The sequence below is a fragment of the Ambystoma mexicanum genome, chromosome 3p, assembly GCF_040938575.1.
Source record: "Ambystoma mexicanum isolate Mex_15411 chromosome 3p, UKY_AmexF1_1, whole genome shotgun sequence".
Classification (NCBI taxonomy): Eukaryota; Metazoa; Chordata; class Amphibia; order Caudata; family Ambystomatidae; genus Ambystoma; species Ambystoma mexicanum.
In genome coordinates this window covers 520,788,640-520,815,462 of record NC_090925.1, presented here as the reverse complement: position 1 = coordinate 520,815,462, position 26,823 = coordinate 520,788,640, and the positions used below count along the sequence as shown (strand labels likewise).

General features: G+C 46.1%; 1 protein-coding gene across 2 annotated transcripts in view; it reads right to left on the bottom strand.

The window, feature by feature from the left end:
• Nucleotides 1–26,823, bottom strand: part of LOC138580565 (E3 SUMO-protein ligase KIAA1586-like) — a 185,932-nt gene that overhangs the window by 113,488 nt on the left and 45,621 nt on the right. The gene's annotated exons all lie outside the window — the stretch shown is intronic.

The window sequence follows — 26,823 nt, the reverse complement described above, 5'->3', positions numbered from 1 at the left end:
ATAAATCTTCATGGAGGAAAAGGGTTCACCCTGATTCCGGATGGTCAGTCGGAGAGAACGACCAAATGTGCACAGTACTTTATTCCGTTGGAGAAAAGCTGGTGCCACAGCAGTTGTTCCTGGTAGTTCCTGCAGACTCACGGTTCCTGCGGCTTCAGTCGTGGGGACAAGAAGGAGGATGTCTGGAGCGATCTGCACTACACAGGGATGAGGCCAGCAGCAGCGAAAAAGACAATGATTAATAAAAGGTGCTCTCCTTTAAATCAGGAGAGGGCTCTTCTGATGGCTATTCGGACCACTACAGCACAGCAGCGATTTCGACCCAGGAGAGGATGCTCTAACTGAAGAAAGGGTGAGCTGGTTGATCCCACCAGGCTCAAGGGAAGAAAACTGCGGACTGGATCTTCTCTTGTCGTTGAAGGGTAGATAGCTCAGGACTACAGCAGGGCTTCACCGGGATCCGGGGTTGCAGCAGCCGTCTTCTTCTCCGCTTCTCTTCGGTTCCTTGCAGTTCCAGTGGCGACTCTGACTTCCAGCCCAAGAGTCCTGCCTTTTATGCCAAAATCATACCCCATTCACACAGCCTGGCTGTCAATCACTCAGCAGGGGGGTTGTCCAGCCCGGAAAACCACCTCAGCCAATCAACACAAAGTGCGACTTAGGTCTCCAAGGAGACCCTGTGCAGGGGGTGACTACACCTCTCCCTCATATTCAGCCCACCTAGACACCCAGACACCAAAGGAGGGCTTCTGGTCAGAAGCTCGCCAAAGGTTGGTGAGCAAAGAAGGCAAACCTGGTTTGCCGCACAAAGAAAGACCCAAAAAGGATGTTAACAGAAGAAATGGTGATTAAACCCAACCGGAGCTGAAATAAAAAGTATTTGGGCAAGCAAATGTAAAGTTCGAGAATACTAAAATAGCCTAAAACGTTACCACGTTATATAATATAACCGCGGTAGGAAAACTAGGGTAGGTACCACTGCCACCAGCCAAGTCTTAATGTTAAGGCAGCGAAACAATGCTCCAAGAGGCACAGATAAAAAGGGCTAAGAATTAACCCTTTCCAATACTCCATATAGGATGGGGTGTACTGGATCCGTGGTTAAAAGTGACTATGTAAAGTTAATGGAAACTTTACCCTTTTCTGAGGGACAGTAGTCAGCCCCAGAAAATGAAGTTGGTGGGAAGCCTAAGAGACAACTCTGCTGTGTAACACACAAAAGAATAGGGCTACTGAAGTGGTGTACTCCAGAGTCTACAATCACACAAAAAGTCAAAATACACATGGTAAAACACAGGTAAGAGTGAGGGAAAAGCTCACACTCTTACCAGGTGGAAAAAATAAACTCCAGAAATCCAGAAAAGCTGCTGGGGGACTCACTAGGTGAGGGGAACTAGCCATAGAATGAGATTTCTCCCTAACAGTTGGGGGAGGCGCTAACTTCAGAGGTTGTGAGGGAGGAGCAAACTTACTTGTGTGTGGTCATCTAACATCTTTTCACATTCGAATGAGACTTTTCTGGTGAAGCTTCAATGTTACAAGCAGCTACCTCTCGCCTTAATTTCTGAAACGTCACACTTAAGGACTGCTGTGAGAATGAGATGTCTCATGTCACCACTTCCCTTCTAATCACTCCCCTGTCATGCAAGTGCTAACCCCACATCACAATTTCAATTACCTAAAAATGTATGCATATGAATGCAGGTGCTAACAGTAAAATGTTTTATGTTAGTAATTGCAGGGCCTTTGTTAACAGTGAAGCCCAGGCACTGTTTAACATTTGTGTCCTGTTCCATCTGGTCACAGCTCTGTCGGTCAACCCGGCAGGGACTGGATGACAATTTTGAAAGCGGATAGTGAGTGGGGCCAATAATCCCATTACACTTTCGGTCTCCCCCCTAAGGGATGGCATTTGGGACTTTCACCTTTTATAGTTGAAATTGGCCCCCAAGTAGCTGCGCCCACGTTGGCAGTCTTATGACACAGAAACCTACTGATAATCTGCAGCTTTGAACTTCCTTGCTGCATTATTTTGACTTCATTATTGATTTAAGCCCTCCACAGGTGCCTTGGACCATTGTTCATATCAGTAATGGGTGCCCCAAACATCAAAAAGAAATGAGACCCCACCAGCCCTGACACATCTTTAGCCAGCCCTGCTCCCATTTCCCTCTGAATTCCCTGAGCCCAGCTAGGAAGCTGAAAAGCTAGTTCCCCTTCCCTTTGGCCATGAGTTGTACCTTTCACCCCAATTCAGAGGCTTTTTACTTTCATAGTGCTATGCTAATCTCTGGAGAGGTGGGCCATCTAAAAGCTGAGACCAGAAGTTAAGACTGGCTTTATCAAAGTGAGTCTGTTGATATTGCATGGATAGGTTTTTTATGCTCTGCAAGTTTAATGCTGATGCTGCTCCTTAACGATTGCTACGGGCTGGCGACACATCGAAAGAGGCCTTCTGCCTCAAAGTGGCCAGGGGCTGGCGCCGCCCATGAAGCCAGGTCGAGTCAACAAAGCCCAACATTTCAGGAAGGAGCTAGATCCCGATCTGCTCAATGGTGTTGCGCCAGTACATGGCATTCTTTTTGTTTGGGTTATTAGGTGTGCCACCAATAAGCCAAAACTATTGCTTTAGCGAACAGACAGTGGTGGAAATAGACTTTTTTATGGGACATCCCTCCTACCGCAGTGGAAGAGGCCAGGTCCAGCGATGGGAGGTTTAGCAGGGTGTAGGCAGGTATTTTAGTCACCCCATGAACATTTGCCTCTTCCACTCAGAGGATTTATCATCAGCAAAGTTCAAAATCTGCACCCCTTTTAAACCTACAAAATGCACATCAATATTTTCAGTACAGTGCAACATTGACAAGGGATTTCACAGGGCTCCCGCTCAGACCCTCAAGTGGTCTTGTGGTGAAGTGTCTCACTTTGGAACCTAGCGGCCACGGTTTAAATCCCTGCCCAACATAGTTTAAAGCACGAACACACCAGAGAATTCTAAAATAAACATATAGTGCACAGATTTCACAGATTGTGGAGCTGTATTTCCAATCTGGTGAGTAATTATTTGCCAGATCCTGGGTCTGGAAAGATCCGTCCCAATGATAGCATCGAGTACAGAAAAGAAGAAATGCAATATGAGGAGGGACTTGTACATGTTGTTTAGTTATTTGCCCACCCATTGACTTCTCATGACCATGCTAATCCCTATGGCAATTCTCACCCAGCTCCTGCCCTTCCCACTCAAAACATCTCCTCACTGGAACTCTTTGAGCTAGCTTTAAACACGCCTTGCCATCAAACTTTGCCCTCAATGTGCCTGCAAGTGTTTTCTCAAAGGAGTCTTTTGAGAGTTCATGACTTCATTGGAACTGGTGTAATAAAAATGTCTTAATCAGGTCTGCCTTTGGCCACTCGATTTAAAAACACCCTGCATGTCTTTCTCTGAAGTCCTGTTAAAAACAAGCATTGGCAAAGCCAACAGTTTTGACTTGTGTATAAGTATTAGGCATGTGCCAGGCACTGCTATTAGCTGCTCAGGTACTGAAACCATTTTGCACTGGCACTATTAATGGCCAGCTAATTCCAATACAGAAGTGCCTTTCCCATCCCTACACGAATGCCCAAACTGTTAGCATTGCCAATGCTCTTTTTGCTTTACCCTTGATGCACAGGACTATGCATCAAGGTTAAAGCAAACATACTACTTGGCTAAATTGGAGCACATTCAATGTAGGCCAATCTAGCCAGTAATAACACTTATGGTCCCCAGTCAGCCTGGATATACATTCTGTGGCATGGCATTTCTACTGGCTGGGAGTCTGTACATGGTAACAATGGCATATATTGATGCAGCATACATGGACATGCATGAGATCAACCAGCATGAATATATATTTATACTAGCATCTCTTGCGTGGAAAGGCGGCATGAAATGTATTGAAAAAATGTTCCTGTGCACGGTTTGTGATTTGCAACTATTGGGATTTTCCATGTGCTTCCATACAAAACCAAATGCAAATTGTATGGATTTCTACCCAATTTTGCAAAGAAAGTGCTGTTACATGCATAATTTATCCCAATGTTTCAAACATTTTCCTGGGAGTGAGAACTCCCCCTCAAGGAACCCTTGTTTGGTTTGGGCTCCCTCACTGTGCTCTGTTGATCCTGCCTAATTGGCACAAACTTTTAAGCCTCTTAAGTTCAGAAATGTACCGGCCTCCACTGTACATCATTTGTCACTGTGTATGATGTGTGTTTTAATGCGCACACAGGGGCAGTGTGCTCCTTAATGATATGATATAGCATTTATAATGTGCCTGTACACACGTGTTTCTAGGCACGACAAGGCAAGGAGGGGGAAACAAACGAGTAGGACAAAACACAGATCTTTCTAGGCATTGTGTCATTCAGATCGCGCAAGAGCAGGGAAGGAGGGAGGGGAGAAGTGCCGAGGGTGGGGTAGGATGCATAAGTGCAGCAACAAAGGAGAAACAAGAGTGCAGCCAACAGGTGGCAAGTGTGGGTATTCATGAGTGCAGCCAACGGGTGGAGAATAAGTGCAAGAGAGGGATTGTAGGGTTACAAATACAGACCACAAGTACAGGGGTGCTAAGAGGCAGTGCAGGATTGCAGCTGGACAGGCAGGAACCTGGGCCTGAATTCAGATGTTATCCAGGTGACCAGTGTATGGACCAGGAAGGTGATCAGCAAGGGAGAGGAAGAGAGAAGGCAGAAGCAAAGTGACAGGTCTTGAGTTGCTTCCGGAACTGGAGATGGTTCTGCTCAAGTTTCAGAGAGGCAGGGAGGCTGTTTTCAGAGGGGAGTCCCAGCCGAAGAAAGAGATCTGCCCTCAACTCTTTGCTTGGAGAAGTGACTGACCCTCAGAGAGTTGGCGGTGGCAGAGTGGAGAGCTCATGCCATCCTATATATATTTATGCATATGATAAAAAAGTTAGTCCGGCATAAAGCTTTCTTCAGTAGAGAAATCTAACTTTGCTGTAGTTGATTTTGAGTTGTATTAATAAACCATATTTGGGATCCTGCACACAAACTCAAAGGGAGATTTCTCAAGTCTCCTGTTTGCAGAGGTGCCTCTGCTGGCTGAATGCAAAAAATTGTAAGGGGGCCTCACCAAATATTTTGCCCCGGGCCTCACCACATCTTCTGACAGCCCTGGGTACATGAAGCCGCAGGACCGTCCATCGCCCTAGCCAAGCCACCTCCATCTACTGTCAGGACAGATTAAATATGAAAGGGGGAGGAGTAGCCATCATTGCCAAGGATTCTCTGCACATCCGACAAAAAATTCCAAACTAGCGGGGAATGCAGACTCTTTGGCCATTAAACTCTCTCTCTCCCCAAACTGCACGATCATGATCCACACCATCTACCGACCACCAGGCCCCTCTATTGACTTTCAAGAAAATCTACTCCATCTCCTAACGGAAAATCTAAAACCACCACTAAAACAATCTTAATGGGAGACCTAAACCTGGCCACAACGATCCTAAGGACAAGGAAGGCAAAGCCCTGGACAAAGAACTTCTAGACCTGGGATTCATGCAAAGGGTCACCAAGCCCACCCACTCTAAAGGTCACACCCTAGATTGGATTGCAGACCTCAACTGTGCTGCCTCCATCAGTTCCAATACCCCCTACCCCTGGACCGACCACCACCTCATTCACTTCACCATCTCCACCCCTATCACGTCCAAACCTATCTCCCCTATACCACCCTCACTAGCCAGGAGTGCACGTAAACTCATCAAAGGCAACCTGCTACCATTTCTAGATAATCCTTGCTTAAAGCCTCCGTTCTCTCAAGACCCAACAATTCTAGCTGAAATTTACACCAACACTCGTAAACCAGAGATTTACACCATTGCACCGCTTGAACTCAAAAAAGCGAGAGTCCTAAAACGTGCCAAGTCTTAGTTCACCCCAGAGCTCCAAGAATGACGTACCTGCAAACATAAAGCACTCTCCAAATGGCAAAACAATCCACAAGACCCCCTCAAAGAAGATTTAAAGAAACTATCAAACCAATATATAAAAGCCATTATCACCGCCAAAGCAAACTCTTATAACACCAGAATAACTAATGCCACCTCGGAATCTAAAGAAATGTTTGCCATATTCAAAGAACTAGCTGCCCCGGCCACTAAATCCCAAGACATCGATAAAAATGAAGCTTTGTGTTCCAGTATCCAAACAGCTATGTTGAACAAAATTGACCTCCTCCAGACAAAAATTCAAGCACAACATATATCGTCTGCTAAAACCGACCACTCTAACGCTCCCAATGAAGACACATCACCAGCCCAAAAACTAATTCTCCTTTAGGGATGTCTCTGTACCTGAAGACTTGGCCGTGCTCAAACATTTGAAACCCTCCAACTGCAAAGGGGATATTTGTCCAGCCAAAATAGTAAAAGAATGTGCTGAAACCCTTGCTCCGTTTCTGGCAGCATTCATTAATGCCTCCTTTGCCTCAGGCTTAGTCCCATCATGCCTTGAAGGCAAACCTGCACTTCTACTTCTTCTTGACCTATCTGCTGCGTTTGATCTTGTTGACCACAAGATCTTCTGCAGTCACCTCACCAAGTCAGCACAATTCACCCCCAAGCCACTTCCTGTGTCACTTCCTTCCTAGAAGGGAGAGCTATGAAAGTATTCTCAGTCCAGGAGTGTGCGACTCCCACTATCATCCACTGTGGGGTCCCCCAAGACTCATGCACCTCACCTACCCTCTACAACCTGTTCACAAAGCCACTTTTTGACAAACCTGACACCCTTGGCATAGCCTACACAAACTATGCTGACGACACGCAGGTCCTCATTCCTCTTTCTGGGTCTTACCAACTTGATGCTCTGACACTGCATTTGGTCTACTCCACCATCCAGGCCTGGATGGCAGCTAAAGGCCTTTGCCTCAATGGGGATAAAACGGAAATCCTCATTGTTGGCACCAACTAAATTCTCAGTAAATTAGATAAACAATACAGCGCCTTCATGGTAGACAACACATTAATCCAAGTATCACCCTAAGTTAAGACTACCTGGATTCAACACTCTCTATGATGCGTCAGGTCACTTCTATTGCCTCCTCTGCAGCCTTTACAACTAAACTCATTAATGCAGTCAAGCCTTACCTCTCAGAACAAAAGTGCCTATCAATAGCTAGAGCCACTGTTGGAGCGAAACCCGATTACTGTAACGTGCTCTTTGCCGGCACATCCTTCCATAACCTTCACTGACTTCAAGTGATTCAAAGCAATGCTCTTAGGGCTTGCTTAAACATTCCAAAAAGAGAGCACATCTCTCAGGCCAGACGCGAGGCACATTGGCTGCCCGTTAAAGAACGCATCACTTTTAAAACCTTAACCATAACACACAAATGCCTTGCACTAACAGCCCCCTCGTACCTCTCTGACAAAATTGTCAGAAACAACTTGGAGAGACCCAAAAGAACTAAATGCACCAACCAGTTGATCGTCTCCATAATAAAGGGCCAAAGCAGGAGGTGCTAGTTTTCCCTTTCTTGCGCCCAAACTATGGAACGCTCTACCCACCACCCTCAGGAATCAGACATCCCTCACTGCCTTCCGGAAAGCCCTCAAAACCACCCTCTTCAACTAGCTACCCTTGTCCCTGGCTGCCTTATCAGCCTCCCCTACCACATCCGCAGAGCACCCTCATCTGGCTAGATGCGACGCCTGCCTGTGTTTTCTGTTCCACTCTCCTCTTGTCATTGATGTAGAGGTTCAATGCAAACGTGAACCTCCACTTGTGTTTTTCATTGTTTTGTTTCTGGTTTTCTGTATCTATGGGCCATTTCTTTTGTTGACTCTTCACCCTACCTTCATGTTCTGCACTGTAACTAAGCCAAGTATTCTTGCCTGCAACAGCGCCACAATGCCCAAGGACTGCTTTGTGCGCTTTACAAATGTAAAAAATAAATAAAATATATATGTATATATTTCTGTTCACTTGTATCATGTTAGCCAAGGGTTGAATCGAATGCTAATCCAGAAGAAAACAACAAGTTGATACCTTGTCTCCACTGGCTCCACAATGGGGTATCTGCAGGTGGGGCTATGTAAGCTGTAAAGCTGTAATGCTGTGATGTTTTTCAAATGTTTGATTTCATCTCTGCCTGGGGAAGTAGGGACATCCCACGAAAGCATCAACATTATAAATATATTTATATATATAATGAACCAATGAAACCACACTGGAATTGGAAGAAAAATAAAAGCTACAGTGCAAGGTTGGAGCAGTTAAAAGGGATAGACACAATACTTACTCATTACTAGGAACACAAGGGCATCAGCACCACCATAATTCTCAACACTGATCGTGAAAGGCAGGCTGCCCTGAAGTCTCGCTGCAGGGTCCCACATAGTGGAGGTTCTTATTCAGCTATGTTGGCCAAGCAACCCGTTTTTTCTCGGCAGCAAGTGTTCGCCACTAAAGTGGGCATTATTTCACACTAGAGGCAGGAAGGATCCGAATCTTGCGAACGATTGTCACCGCTTTCACTCGCTTCATCATGTTCTTGCTGGCTTTCCCCTTCAGGCATATCCTCACCCGTGTACTCCGGCTCAGGCAGGAATGCTTGAATACCGGCCATAACCGTTGAGGATAGAAGTTGGCAAAAAAAAAAAACACTGTGCAGTGAAAAAGAAATATTTTGTTTATATAAAGAATGTATGGATTGATGAGTCTTTTCAAAATGGTATTCATAAGAAAAGTGAGAGAAGACACACACATGTTATAAAAACCTGGAATGCAAAGACAATAGTGATAGGCCCAAAGATGAAAAGTAATCATTAGCACATGAAATAACCTACTGATCTGAGAACACTATTTGTAGCTGCTTTTGCAAAGACATTTGTCCATTATGTAATAATTATTTAAAGGTAAAGCACTTGTAGAATAAAGTAATTATAACTATGTGTTGTATGTAACATAGTTGGTAGCTCAAAAGAGTGAAAAGTAGTCGCAGAGACTCGTAAAGAAAAAGGCGGACAAGGAGGCAGGAGAAACTCCAATGGGGTATAACAAAAAAGATTGGTTGATATTTATAGAGCAAAGAGGCATCTTGCGATTTCCTTGGCGACAAGTCAATCGAATGCGCGCAGAGGACATTTCAATGAGACGTGGACTGGCGTGGTGACATGGGCATAAGCTTTGAGTTCACATGTACTGATGTCAGCTACAGGAGCGTGTGTATTGATTCATTGCCACCAGAGCACTTGAACTTAAGGCGATCAATCAATGGATAACATTATCACAAGATGGCATTTCTGACGCGTGCCGTCCGCATGTGTAAATGTCTGAAAATCGAAGGTATCGTGCATTAGGAAAAAAATGTGAATGATGACTATATGCTCAAAAACATGCCTGATCCATCGGGCCAATACAATTCCTGAGAGAACCCATTTAAGCAGTAGCCCTGCCCATAGGTGCCAAAGTTTCACAGTGGTCTCAAGTGTCACTTGTGCACTACGCTCCCCCATACATGCTCCAAAAAATTTGCATATGTGGGAACTTTGCATAGCTCCTCCACCTACCACCATAAAAGGGTATAATATGGAGACTCCCAATACAATGTCAGGATCATGTCAAGGTGAGCTGACATGAAAAGCAAAGTTCAACTTTGCTAAACTTTTTCTATACTAGATAAGTTGAGTTTTCAATCTATAACCTGAGGGGGTGGTGGGGGTGATTTTGCAGCATTTTAATTGTATGCACTTTTTCTACACAGAATAGCAACATGAAATAAAATCTTAGTGGATGCACAGAAAAGTCAGGTGGCTAGAAGTGCTTAACATAAAAATGTATGACCAAAATTTAGAAAGCAACGAAAACAATCCACATGATACAATGCACTCTCCACACATCCATTTGCTTTTTTTCAAAATGGACCAAAGAAAGGGCCCGCCATTTTAAGAACTGTGTTCCCAGGGATTCACATATCTTTACAGAAGACCTAGATACACAGCCCTAATCCAGCATCCACGCCAGAAACTTTGCTTTCACCTTGTGCTTCAGGACATCAGGTAAATGTCAGCAGGCAACTCAGTGGAAATCAACTTGAAATAGAAAGCTCGTCTCGGTGCTCGTTGAGCAACATAATGACGAATGCCATGAAGTTAAGGCCCAGCCTGACTTTCTGGCGTATTGTGTGTGTCTTTTGGTGGCCTCTTGGTAATTTTGCAAAACCGTGTGCCTGGTCCGCGAATCACTAGTCAATTAGCAGCACTGCCCATGTTCCCAGTATGGGCTGTACACAGCACATCCCAAAAAGGGTTGCAGTCAGAGGGGGACTCCAGTAAAATTGTCCCATCACACAAAAATAAAGTCAAGAAATCAGGGAAGCCAACAAAAAGTCAGACCAGCACCCACACTGCCTACTGCTGCAGTGGAGGGTGGATGGAATGTGCTGTGAATTACCACACCTACCCAATGTGATGCCCTGTGATCAATGTGATTGGATTCCTGAGCTGCCGCCCAGATGGCGGGAAGATTTAAATCCAAGGAGAATGTTTGGAGGGGTATTTCCTATTTCAACACATTTTTATTATTTTCAGTGAACAATGTTTTTTAAAGGGCACGAAGCCTCTGTGGCTCCTTTTGTTTTCATGGAATTCATTCATGCAATGTTAGGTTTGTTTGGAATTTTAGCCAATATTAGATTTGTTTTATAAACCTTTTTATGCTCTCAGAGCAAATATGCATGGTTGGCTAAAAAGCCATTGGTTGTCATGTCTTGCCCTTATGTGAAAAATTGTGTGTTGCCTGAGCAATATCTTTTTTATAGGAAATTTACAGGGAAACAATGACCTTTTCACACAAGAATGCTTACAAAACGTTTTAACTTTGATTTACAGAGATCGGAGGACCAGTGTCCTCAACAATGGGTGAGAGGATGTGGATATAAGACCAGATGATGCCGGGGAGGTAGAAACATGAACCAGGGACAAGGACAATAGAGCATGATATAGGAACGAGATAGAGGAGCAACTGCTAAGTTTTAGGATGAAGTGGTGGTCATGGAGAGGTAGGGGGAGAGGAGACCAGGGAGATGTGGTGGCGTAGAATGCTATGCAAGTGGTTCTTCAGAAAAGAGGAGAGCTAGGAGGTTGGATTTAAATACCGACAGAGTAGGAGTAGTGTGGAAAGGGAGAAGGAGAGGAAGAGCACCCCAGAGTAAGGGAGTGAGGAGAGGAAGAGAGCAGGAACGAAAGAATATTTTAATAGTATTTGTGGAAATAGATTTATAAGTGGTATAAGAACGCCTTTGTGCTTAATTAATTGTAATGACAAGAAAAATATTGGGGAGGCGAAATGCGCTTGGAGATTTATGTGTGTGCACAATTTATCCGATAACTTTTAATTTGCATCATTAAATAGAGCCACACCAACGCCATGTGTGCGCTTTTACGCTATACGCTTTTAGGAGGTACTTTAAGAATTACGACATCTAGAATGTATTGGATGGGAACATTTAAATTCAGGACATTGAAAAGAATATTTGAAGCATTACTTTTTAAGATTGTGTATTGAATAAATGTGTTAGCATCACAATTAGGATGCTTATACAGCTACCCTAGAAATGTCCATCATTATTTTCTTTATCACAAGCTGCATGGTCACGTGTACCAGCAAAGTATGAGTCCAGCTGAACACACCTGCCGGAATTATCAGCGCCGATGCCACCCCATCCGGAATTATAGATGCTGGTAATACCGGCAATGAAAATAGCAGCAATGCAAGAAACCAGTGCTGGTAATACCGGCACAACAGCATCACCGGCACATTACAAGCATAGATATGCCAGTAATACCTGCAAAACCAAGGCAGAGAACATCACCTCAGAGCAGTCGGTAAATGGACATAGATGAGGGAAATAAGGTCACAGGTGCATCCAATCCACCCAGGTGCACCCAATGCACACAGGAGCAGTACTTAAGGGCCACTTTCCCCAAGAACGCTTTCCAACACAACCATGCTCCCACTCATTGCCGCTACAATGGACCTGGAGCTGCTCCATGCTGATGTCCAGCTGCTGGTGCTGGAGCAGCAGCAGTGGCGCAAGGAGGCCAGGGATGGAAGGAGGAGGTGGAGGATGGGGATACATCTGATGCAGGTAGTGAGGGGCAGGCGTGCCATTATCCTTCGCACAAGGGCCACACCCTGGGCTTCACAGACAGCCAGATAATTATCTTATAATGCCTAAACAGGGAGACCATTCATGACCTCCTGACCCACATTCAGGAGGACAATGGGAGCAGGATCGGCATAAAGACAGTCATAAGCTGGTGTCAGTCCTCCACTTCCTGGCCAGTGGCACGTTCCAGCACTCCGTCCCTCAGCTGCATGGCATTTCACAGCCTGAGTGCTGGTGCAGGTACTGGAGGACCTCCTGCACCATGTGGACCAGCACATTGCCGTCCCCACCACCCTGGCACAGCTCAACACCACCAAGGCCTGGTTCTATACCATTGTACCATGCCCGATGTGGTGTCAGCATTGGACTGCATGCACCTAGAGCTGGTGTCCCCCCACGTCTCAGAGAAGGTCTACAGGAGCCGGAAGTAGTTGCATTCCCTCAATGTCCAGGTAACCTGCAATGCCGACCTGACCAGCACGCACTAGTGTGCCCGGTTCCCCGGATCAACCCACGACTCCATGGTACTGTGGACAGCACCCTACTGGCTTACATGGCGCGTCACAGAGGACAAAGCACCTGGTTGTTGGGTGAGTACATGAACATTTACAACTACATTGCACCATGGGTGACAGGCAAAGGGTGGGGGGGGACTATGTCACAAATGCATGTCCGACAAGCAACCTGCACATGCAGGACCAACCAGCGCATGCCTAAATTGACAGGCCACAACACACAGGAGCAGCACATGACTGGAGATGTGACAGTCACTGACCAGGCCATTTCAAACCCATAAGGACATCCACATGTAATGCACTACAGGTACCAGAATGCAACACTCCCCCTTTCCAATGCCAGTGAATCTGTTGACTAGGCCACCTAGGGTCATCAGATGTATGTACCGGTGAGACATGGGACATGCATGCACAGGCTTGAGATTCCGTTGCCAAAGGCAACACCACTGCCGAGCCTCATTACTCACACATATGTCCTTGCAGGTGACTCAGGCTGCTTCCATGGCTGATTACCCCTCTGAGGGATCCCCAGACGCAGGAGGAGATGGCATACAACAGGGCGCATGTGAGGACCAAGGTGACCATCGAGCAGACCTTCGGGCTCTTGAGGGTGCGCTCATGCACAGGCCAGAGAAGGTGGGGCAGATAGTCCTGGCCGGTGGAATGTTGCATAATATCTGCATCAGACACAACATGCCCCTGCCCCCAGATCTGATCATTCCTCCACCAGAGGATGACGATGATGATGATGCAGCACAAGCCGGTCCATGCATGTATGCATGCAGGCCAGGGATATGCTAATTGCCCCTCAAACTCATAGATATCTTTCTCTGAGCACCCCTTTTACTCTGCACTTCCCTTGCACCTTACTGCATTTGATGAGCACACACAATAAATACTTGCACCAAAATAAGGAATGTCCACTTATTGCTTCAAGTGAAAACTATGTATAGAAAAATAAATGCAGATTTCAGCACACCGGAATTACAGGCATTTTGGGGGGAAACTTGTAATGAAGCCCATTGACATCACAACCGGTCAGTAATCAGTTATTAAGCTTCAGTTGTGACATCACATTGACTGCTGATTAAGTCAGAACAGAGCAGAATTCCGGCTTTCTCTGCAGTACCTACTTAAAGCTGTGAAAAGCTTTTCAAATAACTTGTTCATAAAATTATTTTCTGTCACAAGTTACAGCCACGTGTTGACAAAGAACTATTTATGGTAGAATGTTTAATATGTGCACTGCTCCAGTTCAACTCGTGTGAGTATGAATCTGCATGTTATTGCTTATTTTAAAGCACAACATTAAAACTTTATTTTGATCCATTTTATTAAATTGCTTTATCTTTTTTTCTGCAACACATTAGAAGCTGCATGACAGAAGCCCTTGGTGACTTGCAATATCCTTATAACATATGGTAGAGGGTACATTTGGGCTCACTCCAACCGTGCCGGTCTAGAAGAAGGCACTTTTTGGACCAGCAGAATACATGTTTGCAAGTGGGGGGTTTACTGATTTATCTGCAGTCAAGAGCTGGTGATAAATCAGGCCCCCGCCCGTAAAAACAGCTGGTATTACCAGCACCGGGATTACTGGTGCCGGTCATACTGGCAATCCCCTTCATAGGACTCCATGGAATGGGGAAGGACCGCTGTTGCCGGCACCTGGAGTATCCTGGTAATATTGGTATATCAAGTGCCAGTAACAGCAGATCTGTTTCCCGGTATCCTGGCGGATTTACCGTCAGGATATCGGCAAACCTGGGGGGACCCCCATTATCTCAGATATACCAACAGCACAGCTCTGACAGGCACTCTCCCATCTGAGCTGTGCTGATGGTGAGTTAGATTCTCGAGAGGATGTCTCTGTTGGCAGCGAAAATAATAAGGTAAGTACAGTGTACTTCTAAGCCAAGTTTCTCTGAGTGATGATAGTTCAGATTGTATGATTAACCTATGACGAATGCACTATTTACAAATATTTAAGGGAGTTTTCCTGAAATGCTCAGCAGAAAACATGTTTATGTGTCTCCTTTAACAGCGTATACATATAATCAACATGTTAATGAAGGAATGATTGCAAATACACGCTATACTGTACCAATCTCTCAAAAGCAATCTGAGTCTATGATTGCTCGCTGATAGAGGTGCTGAGAAATTTGAGAAGGGCATTCAAATACATTCTTGGCTTTGAGATCCCTAGTTTAAGGGTTAGTCCCTGGCATGCACACACATTTCAGAGTGCTGTTTGCTGCCCAAATTGTTTTACATACTCCAACTATACCAGGCACTTGCTGGAAGTATTATGGCAAACACCCCCGTGCCATGGCCGGCAAGAGCTGCAGGCAGTTACTGGCCATGTCCGCCCCTCAATGCAGGGGTGACTGCCATTCATCTGGGGTGCGAATGGTTTAATTATGGGCTCTGTGCTTATTGCATGAGCCAATTTTTCCAGAAAAAGAAAAAAATTATGGGCTCTGTGCTTATTGCATGAGCCAATTTTTCCAGAAAAAGAAAAAAAAAGATGTCAGCTGCCATAGGAAAAGATACTTAGTCCCTTTTCCATTTATATGGTGACCCCAGGCGGGAGGAGCGCCAAGACCAGAGTACAAAGCTCTGGTTCAACACATAAGTGGGGAGGAAAAGAGGGGGTGGGGAAAGGGTTAGGTTTGTTTTTGGGGTGCGGGGAGGGTGGGGAAATGGGGGGACGACAGGGAGAGGCTCCCTATTGCCTCTCCACAATCAAGATGGCGCCACCCTTGGAAGGGCTCCTGATGGCTGGAAACAGCGAGTGGTACACAGTTATTTCTGGTCAAGATGTATTTATTTATTTCTGCATTTATCAATAGTGCACTAAGCCCTTAGGCATCCATGTGCTGGTTACGGGGTAATTGAGGACAGTATGTGAATGTTCAAAGAGGTAATGAAGACATCAATACAATCAGAAATGTGTTAGGCAAAGAGGCAAGTTTTTTTAGGGTCTTTATGAATGCCCAATATGTGGGTTCATTTCTGTTCATCACGGGGAGATCATTCCATAGATTCGCAGCTGTGACTGGGAAACTGGGGTCTCCAGCTCTAGTGCATTTTAAGTTGGGCACTTTGATGAGATGTGTGCGTTCAAGGAACGTATTAGGCGGGAGGGGTGGTATTTTTCGATGTGTTGAGGTGCCGTGTTGGTGAGACAGTGGTGGACAATGGAGAGAGTCTTCAATTTGATTTGTTCGCGCACCGGGAGACAATGCATATTGATTCTATTCTCAAAGACGGGGTCATATTTGGACAGCCCTAGAGCGGAGTGGAGGGAGTTATTTTGGATGATTTGGAGTTTGCACAGGTTGCGATCAGAAGTGCTTGCTAAGTGAGCATTGCAATAATCAAGTTTCATTCCAATGATGGCTCTGCCTTTAATGAGGTGACTGTCAGTGAAGAGGAAGGGTGTATTGGAATTAAGGAGTTTGGTTGTGTAGGCGGCACAGGAAGCAATGGCATTGACTTGGTGTGACATGTCAAGGTGGCATCTAGGTAGATGCCCAGGGCTTTGACAGTGGTTGAGGTGGGGACAGAATTCCTGTCAATGTTGAAAGCTTTGCTCAAGTCTGCGCATGGTGGTATGTGGGCCGACTAGGAAGATTTCTTTGTTGAGGCAGAGGCGGTGGGAAGCCATCCATTCTTGTATGACTTCATATATGGAGATGATGGTTGTGGCATCTTGTTGGTAGTTGCCTGAGAGTGAGAGGAGGATTTGGGTATCATCTGCTTAGTTTGTCTATGATATGCCAAGAGCATCAAGGTGGTTGAAGAGGGGTTTGGTGAATATGTTGTAGAGTCTGGCCGATGTGAAGGAACCTTGCGGGGCACCGCAAGTTGCAAAGGTGAGTGAGCTACATGGTCATTGGAAAAAACACGGGTGGTTCTTTCTGCAAGCAAGGAGGTGACCCAGCTGGTAGCAGCAGGTGAGATGTTGGCAGTTGTGGTGAGGTGTTGCAGAGGGTTTGGTGGTCGAGATGGTCGAAGGCTGTTCAGAGGTCCGGCATGAGTAGGAGGGATAGTTTGCTGGAGGCCCCTATCTCACACAGCTGTTTTTTTTTAGGTGAAGCAGTGCAGTGTCTATTTCACGTTTTGTGCAGAAGGAAGCCTGATTATTGGAGTCCAAGGAGGTGGTTTTCTTATAAGTAGTGTTAGAACTGGAGGTGGCCAGCTCAGCCTAGGACTTTGTAGATGAAAGGAGTGGTGGTGATGGGGCAGTAGTTGGTTGGATTGGCAGGGTCTAGAGAGGGTTTTTAGGCCGGAATTTGATTTGTGGAAAATGAAGTGTTGATGATTGTGGTGATGAGGGGTGCAAGTACTTCAGCACAATCTTTGATAATAGGGGCTGGGCAGACGTCTCATTTGCAGAGTAGGGTTTTAGGCTTTTTATTATGTTGGTTGTTTCTTGCACAGTTAGTGGTTGAAGTTAAATGGGGGAAAGGGTTGTGAGAAGGTGGTTCTGGTAGAGGGCCAGTGGTGTGCTTGGGTTTGGTGAGAAGGGTGAGTTGTTGGTATGGATTTTATCTTGTAGGGTTTTGATTTTTCCACCTAAGGCTTCTTGTACCTTGGTGCACCAGGCATCTTTCCAGTTGTCAACAAGGGATGAGGATGGGGATTCAAGTTCTCAGAAGAGTTTATTTGCAGCCAATGGGGTTTTTCACCATGCTGCTTCTCTGGCGCGTTTCTTAGTGTGGATGACAAGGAGGTCAGGGGTGAAACAAGCATTTTTTATGAGTGAAAGGTTTAGCTTTATGTAATTTGAGAGGGGCTAGGATGTTTATTGCTTGTAGGATTGGGCTGTTATAGGTGGCCACAAGGGTTTCTGGATCAGATGCTGGAATAGGGGTGTTCAGGAGATCAGACAGCAGTGGTAGGAGGCAGTCCTTGTTATTGGTTTTTGTGCCTGCAGGCCTGTCAAGTCAACAGCTGCGTGTGCAATGCATTGATTCTGCCCGGTGAATGACACCGTGACATCATCACTGCGTTGTGTCCTGCAAAAGGATCTCACAAAGTTGGCCACCCTATCAAAGTGTGACCTTTACAGAGCATGCCATTGTTAATCCCGCCATGTGTTTGGAGGTGGGCTTTCCCGCCACCCTTCTTGTGCAGGGCTTGTCTGCAGTTAAGTCTCCTCCATGGCCAGCATCCACCAACCCAGTCAGACTCAGGAGCATCTTCCGCTGCTGGCTCTGAAGCGCTACCAACCTTTATCCCTGCGGGCACTGAGGCTGCCAGCACTCCCCTTCAGGAGCCGTGCCAGCCAGTAGGCTGTGTATTAACCCATCTGCATTCATTGCAACCTGCGGGCTCTCACCACCCAGCTCAGCAGTGTATTAACTCCTTATCTGCTGCATGTGAGCAGTGTTTGCACTGTGTCCGCTGTTTATTTGTTGTTTTAGCTTCTACATAGATGGGGGTACAGTGCATTATTAAACCCCTCCTTGCAACATGCGTGCTGTACATTAACCCATTGCAGCAGTGTGTACTGCACTAAGCCCCTTGCTGTGGCCTTTGCACACTGTACAGTAACACTTTTGTAGTTTCCCCAGGCCTCCCCTGCTCTCCTTTAGGTCAGCATTCCTCTCTCTCCCCGTGGCACTTCTCCCCAACAACCCCCCTATGCACGCATCACGCACAGGACTAACATGAAGACGTGTGCATGGCGCGCAAGGACTGGAACAACATAGTAGGAGAGCATATGCACCCGTGAGCTCCTGGTGGGTGCTGGATGTATGGCGCCACTTGTAACCTCTCGAATAAAAGTTTGCTCTTTGTATCCAAACTGTTTGACGCCCAGGGTGGGCTGTGAACCAAAAGAACCCCTGGAAATAATGTTCAAGGGTGGTAATAATAAACCTGTCTGGCAATCCCAATTAAAGCAATGGCTGTATTTACCAGCCAAAGTAAAACCAGCTTTTCATTAGTCTAATAAAAGAACCACCCATAAATAAATGCTGCTGTGTGAATAATGTGTCATGAGTTGGTCCCACCCCAAAAGATGCAGTCCAGCCCAAACTGCTATGTCACATCCCTTCTGCATGAGACCACACGCATCTGCAGACATGTTTCAGCCTCATTGGGCGTAATTAGTGAGGAATAGCCTAAGTCTCTAGGCCCAGCAGGATGTTCTAGGGGTGATGTCGGAGCTGCTGCTGCTGTTTACATTTTAAAATATAAAACCCTGCAATTACTGTGACCTGCAACACATTCTTCCTCCCATCTAACAAAAGAAACGGTGGGTTACTTACAAAATAAGTAAAACAGAAAGGTGAAGTCTGGAAAGTTAAAAAACATTAATTACCACTGGCACAGCTCGGGGCAACCTTCCAAGCCATCCTTTGTCTGGTTGGACGTGTGTTGGTCACTTGCTGTTTCCAGTCTCAGGCCAGACAATTGGCAGGCACTGGATGTCTGCGCTTTGGGGTTTAAGCATCTTTGAGATGCTCTGTCTGTTTACAGTTTAGCTCGAGTGATGTACACTAGTCCAGGTTGTTGTGTTGGACATCTGCTTACATTCACAGAAATTTGGTATACACCCACTGATATTACCGCTACATATGGTGATCCATTCTTGTAGGAAATGTATATCCTATTACAGTGATATTGTAACCATATTTTTCTCAGTGTATTGAGGAAAAATGCTATGAGATGCCACTGCCTGTTTTGTTAAGGGGTGAAAGGTTGTGTGCCATCACGTCATGTGATGTCACTTGGGGTGGGGTCAAATTGCATCAATTCCTGTGATGTCATCAGCGGTCAAGGGTCATGTGATGTCACTTCCATTACCCATGGCATTTTTGTGAAATTACATCCCTGCAGTGGAAGTTTACAAACACATTGGAATAGAGATACATTCTGATAGGTAAGTGTGCCAAGTAGTCACTAATATAATTGGCAGCCAGGAGGGAAGCGCAAGGGTTGCTTTGCAGGTTTGATTCAATCTCTGTGTGTGCTCGCAGGCTAGACCACTGGGCAAAGCAGTGGCCCATTCCAAGCAGAAGTAACTTACTGCAATGTAACCAAAACCAGGGCCAAAGTCACTGTGCTGTGAGTGAGAAGAGGGTGTGCATATGTTGGGTGTTTGCATGACTGTGGGAATTTGCACTTTTGGTGTGTTTGTGCTGTGTGTGTTTTCATGTCTGCCTGCCTGTAGCAATATGCACATGTGTGCATGCGGGTAAACGCGTGAGAAAAAGAGGGTGTGCCTATTAGTGTGTTCCGAGAAGGGCGTGGGGGGAGCTTCTGTGGTAGAGAGTGTGAGAGCGAGAAAGTGTGTGTGTGTGAGAGCGAGAGTGTGTGAGAGAGAACGAGAAAGTGTGTGTGTGTGAGAGCGAGAGAGTGTGTGAAAGAGAGCGAGAGTGTGTGTGTGTGTGTGTGTGTGTGTGTGTGTGTGTGTGTGTGTGTGTGTGTGTGTGTGTGTGTGTGAGAGAGAGAGAGCAAGAAAGTGTGTGTGAGAGCGAGAGAGTGTGTGAGAGAGAGCGAGAAAGTGTGTGTGAGAGCGAGAGTGTGAGAGAGAGCGAGAGTGTGTGAGTGTTGGAGAGAGAGCGAGAGTGTGTGTGTGTGTGTGTGTGAGAGAGAGCGAGTGTGTGTGTGAGAGTGAGCGAGAGTGTGCGAGAGAGAGCAAGAGTGTGCGAGAGAGAGCGAGAGTGTGCGAGAGAGAGCGAGAGTGTCCGAGAGAGAGCAAGAGTGTGCGAGAGAGAGCAAGAGTGTGCGAGAGAGAGCAAGAGTGTGCGAGTGCGAGTGTGTGCGTGTGCGTGTGTGTGTGTGTGTGTTTTGTTCCCTGTCAAACTATACATCTCTGCCCGTGCTCCTGTCACTATCTGGCTGGGACTTTGTTTGGCAGAGGGAGGGCACCTGGGAGAACCCTGTGTAGTTCTTCACCGTACTTGTGGGCGTCTCCAGTTTCTAGAATCCCCATAGCTTCTCCAGGTGTTGCCTCAAATGTGACTTCTTCACACTGCTTACATGCCTGCATTCGGGGAAGGTATTTAAGCTTTGGATTAGTGAAGCCAAAACATGACAGAGCCATTTACCATTCCTGGCTAAGTATACCAGCTTTTAGATAATAGGCCATCCAGGATAACCTGGGACCTTACCGGATTCCCTATCCAGATTTGGAATAATGTGTGCATGACCATATGCTTCTGAGTGTTTAGAATGTATTTGTACTGGCTGCCTAGCTCATTTGATGAGTTCTAATGAGTGTGAAACATGTAAGAAGTTCTTTACTTGGGGTAATATGTTACTTATTGAACAGCTGTGATACTTTGCCCGGTCATTTTACAATGACTGAATATTAGCTCATTTTGATCCCCGTGGACTTGCCAAGTGAAAGAGCCTGACGGATATGGCACCCAGTCGATTGGGCCAATCCATGCTTTTCTGATTTGTGTTCACACTCGGAAGAGTTGGCACCAAAATGTAGTTTAAGTGCCCGGCTAGTCCGTGGCTATCAGAGCCTTGACTGCATGCAGGAGACCTATCCAGTGGGATCTCCTCAATGCCCTTAGGGGCATAGCAGAGAACTGTAGGGCCAACAGACATTACTGCAAAGTTAGGCACCATTGGAATCACCTCTGCCCTTCAATTTGAGGGACCAATTGTAATTGTATTTCAGCAAAACTGGGTGCAAGCTTCCAAAATGATCAGTGTGCCTGGGATTTGAAATACCCGTACCTCACGGAATTAAATGTTTCCAAGATTGTTCACCTACGCTGAAGCACGCCATGCTGCAAGGGTTGAATTTGGCAGTCACAGACGTTTTCCGGCAAAGCCATTTTGTATGGAACATGACTGAGAATGAGCCTGTATATTTAATTCCAGAACCTTTGATTTGGAAGATATATTAGCATTTGCCAAGTCTGCTCCTACCCTGGAATGTGCTCCTTTGTCCCACTGTTAGTCAGGCAATTGAACTGCCTCACTGTGCAGAGGCGCAGACAGGTTAGGGCCTGAGTGGGAGTGGCCCACCCAAAATCTGTGAATGCCCACTCTGCAGCACTGTGTAGGCATTTACAGGTGTTAATGTCACTGCGATGGGCCCAACTACATTAGCGTCAGGTCCCACTTGTTAGACAGCCCTGGCTACGCCTCTGTCACTGTGAGGAGTACATTCTCAAGGAACCATTGAGACTTGTGTTCAGCGTGTCCGTTTTACGCCCTTACTGCTACTGCTTCTGTGACAACAGTGCTGCAGGAGGTAACTAATGCCTCTCTTCTCTCAGGATGCGCCTCAGCAATTGAAAAGATTATTTTACCTCTTTACCAAAGAAATGTTGCCTGCACCCTGTGAACCTACGGATCATCCAACCAATCCCTACGTTCACTAAGTTAAACAGGTCAGAGTGCCTATTGGCAGAAAAACTGTTCAACCAGTAGAGTGAGAAACCTGAAGGTGTCGCCCCGACTAGTCCCAGGGGATCTGCCATCCAGGTGGCCAGGACACGGCCATTGCAATTGGATACAGTTCCTGGGGTGGACCAGTGAGGGAGGGTCATCTGGATGGGGGGTCCTCGGGGAGTGGAAGTGGGACACTGATGGGTGAGACGTGCTATCCCCCTTCTTACAGCACCCTTTCCCCATCCTACCACGTAGGATACGCAGAAACTCTACGCCACACCTTTTTGACACAAAACCTTTCACACACCACGAAAGACAACAGACTAACACCAGAGCCGTTTACCTGACATGTCCCAACCCAAGTGTCAGGCAAAGTAAGACAATTGACCCGAATCACACACACCTGATGGCCCTTTCCCTTCCCCACACGGATAAAAGGTGGCGCACGAGAGCACACTACGAGCAAGGCAGACCACAAGATGAGACAGCTATTCAAGCACACCATTTCAGGAGGAGGAGAAAGGCTGCGAGAAACGAGAGGGTGAAAAGGAGAGAAGCAACTTTGCCCTTTCCGTCTCAGACATGCGAAGCCTCCGTGGAAGGAAACGTAAAACTGCGAACAATAGCCAGCGTGTGTTGCAGCAGATGTCAATGGTACACGGAGCACGCCTACACTGATAATCAGAACAGGGAGAGAAGCTTGCTAACGTGGTACCGGCCTTGACTCCTTAGACAAGAAAAGACAAGCGGTTTATCACAGCCGGTGAGTCGAGGGGAGAGCCGATAAGAAACTAAACTGTGTTGAACGAAAGTCGCATATGGCAAATTAAAGGAAGTTCCAAGAACTGTTAACATTAAGGGAAAACCAGCTGCAGAGGGGTCTTGCACCCCGTGGCTGCTCATTCGAGAGACTCTGGTAGATCCCATGTTTGGTGAAACTACCGGTACCAGAAGGCTCTAGTGGAGCTGCAAGGAAAAGGTCAAAGTGGGCATACAGGGGTCTAGCAAAACCCCCTCTACAGTAAAAAGTCTTTGACCTGCACATAATTTGAAAGACAAGGGAGATGAACCCCTGCATAGTGAGAAAAGAGAAAGAACTGTGTAATTACCAAAAGTTGGCAAGAGTGAACCCGACAGAGGTATGCCAATGGAAAGGGGCGAAGTCTGACGTCCCAATGAACAGTGTGTTGACAAGAATGAACCCGACAGAGTGATGGCCACAGTGAACTGTTTAAAAAGACATCAAGACTTGTGAATGCCACAGGTGAGATTGTTTGGAAAAAGTCATAGTGAACTCGACGGAGACAGCCTAACATTCGAGAGGGGACTGAGCCCAGAAGAGAGAGATCCAGGGGTGAAAAGCCATCACCCAACATACATTGGAAAGGAACTTTTTGTTTATTATTTTGAAATCAGGTCCTCGGAGACAATAGACTTTTTGTACAAAAGAGACTTAATCACAGAAGGTCCTGATACCTGAGAACTGAACTGTCGTCTTGTGCTGGGAAAGCTCAAGAGTGCTGTGCTACGGAGTCCCGCCTTGTCCCATACTCAAAATGTGGGGAAGGGAGACTATCCTGACTTATCATTTGTAAACACGTCTTTCTTGCTTGTGAATACTATCCCAAACTCTCTTTTGTATTTAGTTGTAAGGATTGGCAATAGGTGTTTTATTATAGGCATTTTTATTTGACAAGACACCACTAGGACTGCCTTATTCTTCATTTGATGGTCGTAACTTGCTCTCATTTAGATTTAGGTTTAGATTAGGTGTTTTTCCAGCCTGTATATACAGTTTAATAAACACCCTTGAACTGTGAACACTTGTGTCTGTCTTTACTGTTGCCACCATGAGTTCCTCACAGTAGGCACTGTCTTATGTTACAATGTATAATATACTTAACCCCAAGTGAGATCTCGCCCCTTGAAATTGACCAAGGCAATAGTATTCACTCTGCAACACTCATGGTGGGAAGTGGTTGCTGGGGGTATTGATCCCTCATTTTATTTGATACTTCTGCAGCCTCTGACATCATTGATCATGGAAACCTGCTGCAATGTCTCCTTCATATTGGCATCTCATATCTGGGGGCGCATAATTGACCCAGAGGGTATCAAAGAATGAGATTATTCAGCAAAGAGTAGCGATGAAAGAAGAAGGGAAACAGAATAAAAATGTATAGTCTTGATTGTCTTTCTAAAAGGGGGAAGGAGATCTTCTGTATGGCGTAGTTCCTCTGTGAGCGAAATCCACTGTCTAGTGGCCAGAAGAGAGAAGTATCTGCCAAAAGCTACTCGGTAGCCTGAAATGAGAAGAGTCCATGATACAAGACCTGGCCATCTAATGGATCAACACATTTTTGGCTGAGGGGCACAAGCAATCAGCATAACCCTGTTCAGTCTCAGAAACACACCTTCTGCAGAGTCGAGTGCCACTGGGCTGTAGAGAGTTTATTTTTGGTCAGGGGCGTAACTTAAATGGAAGGCATACAAGTCTTATGCATAAGGGTTTCCTATTTTTCCCTATAACTAACATGGGAGTAGTCTCGACCATCAATGCCTGCCCTATGTCTTGTACAAAAGGTGAAAAAAGGAGAAATGTATGCAAAGAAAAATCAGTGTTCAAAAGAATAAAGGTAGCTGAACCAGCTCTCCTCCTCACGTTAAACTTCACGGAGTAAGGCTGTCCTTGTAGGTAGGATGACACACTCTGGCTCGGTTTCTAACACTCTAAGCAGTTCCAAACCATGGCTGGAGTCTGGCCTGGCCTTCCACGTTAAAGTCTCTTTCTTGACTTTCAAAATTGTATTCCAACGTAAAGTTCACAAAAGTCCCCCTCTGCCGGGCCCAGACCATACAGCACACAGTTCACGTAGGGCCCCCTCTGTTGGGATCAGACCTCTCACGTCACAGTTCAACACAAACTTCCCGGGGGCTCCCCTCCCCAAGCTTATTGTACTTCGGGTCTCCCTCAATTGGGCACGGACCCCTTTCGGATGTCGAAGACTTTCGAATGTCTGTGGCTCTCTTTACAGACCACCGCAGGACCACTTTGACTCAAAGTTCATGTTCACTATCACTTAATTCACTTTTCCTGTTTGTTCGCTTTATAGCTTTAGACAATGTATCTTTCACAGAGACTTTTGAATGGGCTACTTCCTTTCGTCGGACCACTCCGTTACTTAGTATCGCGGATCTCACAGCTGCCTTTTACTTCAAAGTTCGTTCACAGGTCTGCCTTTCTTTGCGTCTCATCCACAGGCGTGGAGCCTTCACTTGTGATGTAATGTTGCTACTTCATTCACTTTAACACACACTGGTCTCTCAGGTCACTTGCGAACTCACCGGTGGTGTGTGCCTCTTTCGTGGTTTGCTATTTCAAATTCGTGAGTCAAGGTTAGTACCACAGGCTTGGCCTCGCCTCCCCGACTCTGCCGTTCACCCGGGAGGGTCACTGGCATCCTTGAAACACAATGCAATCTTCACTTGTGGGATCTGACCTTCTCCACATGTCTTTCGTGGTCTGTCTGAGGCAACAACCTCAAGTGGGGAACCTTTGGGGTTTTCCGGCTGCTGCTCTCATCGCTTGGTCCGTTGCTCTGCTCCAGTAGGTGTGCCTTCGTCCCAGAAGTTCTGCTCGTACTCGTGTTCCGCCTTGTCTCAGAGTGTGTCTTTAGGTGTTGCCTTTTTTTGTGTGAGGAGAGCTAACTGGAATTAACGGGACATGTCCAGTACGATGTGAGAGATTTAGTCTGGTTACTCTCAGTCACCATCTTCCTCGGCCCAGTGTTTGTGTAAAAAGGGGGGTTGGGACTTAGGAAAATCCTACAAATTAGGATGGGTAGATGAACAAAAAGGGGGGCATATCGCGTATCACCATTGGCTGTCTCACCCCAACTCCCTGAAGACCCCTCACCCAGGTGATCCTCCCATACTAGTCCACCTCCAAGGTCTGGATCCAAATGTGATGGCCGTGCCCTGGCCACCTGAGAGAGAGATCCCTGGGGAGTAAGCGGGTGAGACACCCTTTCGTTTCTCACAGCTTCGATGTGTTTTGATCTGTTATTCAACATCTCAATAGAGCTCTTGTCGGCGATCATCCATCCATGTGGTGCTGCATTCTACCTAATGCCAAGGACACCAATCCTTTACTGAAGCCAAGAAGAAGTCTCAGTCCACTTGCCTTCAAATCATTGATCTGCGGATGTGTCATAATAGTTTCAAACCAAATCCCAGCCACCGGATAAGCAGCATCCTAAATTGGAGGCTTCCTCTATCCACCCAAAAAGATGAGAATCTTAGCTTTTGTTAGGATTCTCAATTGTCTCTGTTACCTCAGAATAACTTTGTGGTTATATCTTGATTTCTAACCATTTTAACATGTCATAGGATTTATTGCCTACCTTCGTTCTCCACCTACTAATTCACAAAAATGGTGGTTCTTTTAGATAGGACCAACAAGTTCCAGCTTGATCTCCTAGAATTTGCCACAGGACCAGGACTCTACAGCCTGGCTTCTTTTAAAAATTCTGTACAGATACGCCCCTTCCTTTCTCTCATTAGTGTTATGGATCTGCTGACTAAATGTATATACACCACAGTAAACAACAGTCAAGTAACTAATATTACACCAACCTGATCTTCAAACACTGCTTGAAGAAATGAGAAATTCACCTAGCGTCTCTCTCAGTGCCTGAAAGATCAGGCACGGAGTGCAATCGCCAGGGAAATGCTCGGGGCGGGAGAAAACCCTTTGAAGGT